The sequence below is a fragment of the Lissotriton helveticus genome, chromosome 8 (genome assembly GCF_964261635.1).
Source record: "Lissotriton helveticus chromosome 8, aLisHel1.1, whole genome shotgun sequence".
In the NCBI taxonomy this organism is placed as follows: domain Eukaryota; kingdom Metazoa; phylum Chordata; class Amphibia; order Caudata; family Salamandridae; genus Lissotriton; species Lissotriton helveticus.
The window spans coordinates 1,688,654,834-1,688,658,079 of record NC_136069.1 but is presented as its reverse complement, the minus strand read 5'-3'; positions in this window follow the sequence as shown (position 1 = coordinate 1,688,658,079).

Sequence of the window (3,246 nt, the reverse complement as noted above, 5' to 3'; positions counted from 1 at the left end):
CTTCCTATAGGAAACTGCTTAGGAAGCACACTTTTTTTACCATGCTTTTTCTCGGCCCCCGCTTGACGGATCACCCTGAAATTTTCCATGCTCAATTAGACACAAGAGGGCATTTTGTTTAGGAAGATTTTGTGATGATTTGTCAAACTGCGCCAAAGCTGTGAGCACAGCAAGAAATTTTTTCCTATGGAAACCAGATCTTAACTATAACTACATACTGGAATATATATATATACATATTGTAAATGTATATATTTTTATTTTTACAGAGTTTTGTATAGCGCAAACTTGACTCGAATCGGGTATCAGAGCGCTTTACATAGCACCAGTTGCATTACCTGAGGACACATTCATTTTGTTGTTAGGCACAGGGAGATTAAGTGATTGACCCAGAATCACAGTATGTTCAGCATCATTGCCGAGACTCGTATCTGGTTCCCCAGGTTCGAGGGCGACCGTCCTAGCCCTTAGGCCAACTCCTCTCCCCATATATGCATAGATAAGGCATATGCGTGGTAATGGATGTGTGGGAAAGGTATTGAGTGGTAGCAGCCACATTGTAAAGACTCTTTCCTGCAACAAAGAACCCAAGGACTGCAAACAAATGAACCTGCTTAATTTTATTTTCACATTTCTTGTCATATCCGTGGTTCACTTGCCTAGAGGTGGCTTAACCTTTTTCTTTTTAAATCCATCATGTTTAAATTAAGAATGGAGCAATGACCAGTTTGACACATTAATGTTGATGCTATTATAGTTCTCAGAAGCATAAAAATATATGTAAGTGCCTGCCAGGCATCCATTCCCAGACAGCATAAGCATGTGTAACATGATGACCATAACAAAATGTGTCACATTACACTACACAGTTTGCCTTGACGCAACTGCAGAGACCCACTTCCAGTCAGGAAAACTGGAACGATAAAATGTGCAGCCACTGCATTTACCCAATTACTACACTCGCCACATGATCCATAATCCACTGAATAATATGCAGATTTCAGTAAAAATGTTATTAAACTAGTGAATAATACTGCCAAAGAATGCACCACATTATGCTGCCTAATTTGCCTAATTTTGCTGCACAGTTAAGTGAACCCTGAAACATAATTCTGTTCTTCTGAGCCGCATAATTTCAATGGCCTGCTTATACCCAATCTTTACAATGGCCTTTCTTATTCAGAAAGGAAAGGTACTTCTCAGCTTTTAGGAAGCTTTTGTTGTGTCGCGTTTCCTACTGCAGGCCTTGACATTGTGTACTGTTGATATTTATGACTCTGTGTTTGCCATGCACCATAATGGTAAGCTCAACAATGAATATTTAATCAAGGTATTTATTGATAAGGGTTGTATATAATATAATAGTGCATTTCAGAACATATATATTTATAAACGGTATCAATTCCAGACATATGGATGTGCAGAAAACATCCTGAACCAGCTAAGGCCAGAACTGTTGGAATTGAAAATGCTTGTTTTTTTCTTTGTATAGGCCAGCCAGCTGCACACTCCTGCCGACCAGCTTGCTCCTCCCTATTGCTCCCAGCCCCATCTTGTCTCACTATTTGCTTCTTTTTTTGCAAGGACCCAAAAGCTGCAACCACCCACCAGGATGTTTGCTCCTTAATTTTTGGGCTCTCACCCTTGCTTTCTTGTAATTTATTTATGATTCCAAAATGCCTGTTGGCTGCCTTGGAACAGTAAATTCAATGTACTATCTTGGAACAGGTTTAACCATTAATAAAAACATTTTGAGATGCTTTCCAGCACATCATCATGCATGTGAAAGCATCAACGTACATTTAAAAAAAGCATTATATACTGCTGCTTTACGAACAGGGAAGGCATGGCTTGGCAGTTCGGGCTGGACTGTTCCCATGAGGCACAGGGTCAGACTGATTTGCATATGGCCATGTCTGAACTGGGGTGGCTGAGTGGGCTAAAGAACGGTGATGGATTAAACCCAGATCTGTTGACTGGGTGTGAGTGTTTGATTGGTTCAGATGCTCCATCCATCACCACCCCCTTTTTGTACCCCCTTTTGTACCCTTTACGAACAAACATTACCAAAGCCAATAGCTTAACCCTCACATATTAAAGACATGGAGCCATATTTATCAAAAAATGACACAATGCTACAAGTCACCTTCTGCACTGCATTGTAGGAAGGGACACTAGTATGCATTCCTGCTTTTTCCAAGGTCTGGTGCACAATGTGCTGCCTAGCACCAACAAAGCACTCTTGCACCATGGTCTGAATTGCGTCTGTTTCCTTCCTCCTTTCTCCTACTTTTTGTGCTCTTCCTCCCAACTTTCTCCCCTCTCTTCTTTCTTTCATCAGTCTTTCTCTCTGCCTTTTTCCATCTTTCCTTGCCTTCTTTTGTTTCACCTTATTTTTTCCCTTCTCTCCAAACTTTTTTTCTTTTAACATTTTTTTTATCTCTTACATACTCTCTTCCTCATCCTTCTTTCTGATGTGTTCCATCCATCTTTTTTCTCCTCATTTTGTTATCTATTCCCCTATTTTGTTCATCTTTCTTCATCTATTTAGTCTTTCTTCTTTCTTTCGGTATTCCCCTATTTCTTCTCTTCATCCTTCTCTCATCTCACCTTCCTTGTATCCACACTTTTCTCAATCCTTCCTTCTCTCCGTTCAGTTGTATCTCTATCTTACTTGTAATCACCCAAAATTATTTCCATCGGCCCTCACTCATCATTCATCTTCTTTATTCTAATCATTCCTCTCACTGTCCCTCCATCTATTCTTTATACCTCTATTGTCCATTTATTTCCCTGCCCCATTGCATCATCAAATGCAAAAAGAACAGTTGCTGGACAGAATGCAGAACAATGTCATACATTCACCCCAGTACAGGGATCTGGGCCTAAATCCATCGTGAACTGCTAGGCCAGGTCCTCCCTGGACTGGAAACAATCATCCTAGGACCAGTTTCGGGCTTTCAGCCCTCATCAGCCTGGATAGCTTGACTCCAATAGCATGGAGAGCCTGGGACTCACGTCTGAGCATACCTGTCCCTCTCAGGGTGAAAATTGCAAAAAGAACAGTTGCTGGACAGAATGCAGAGCAATGTCATACATTCACCCTGTTCAGAGATCTGGGCCTAAATCCATTGCAACATTATCCTACAGTGGTTTCTATGAGCTTCAGTTTGGGGACCAAGGTATCCAATGAATCAAAGGTGCCATAAGCAACAATATAAAGGTTCTCTGCCACACACAAATCCC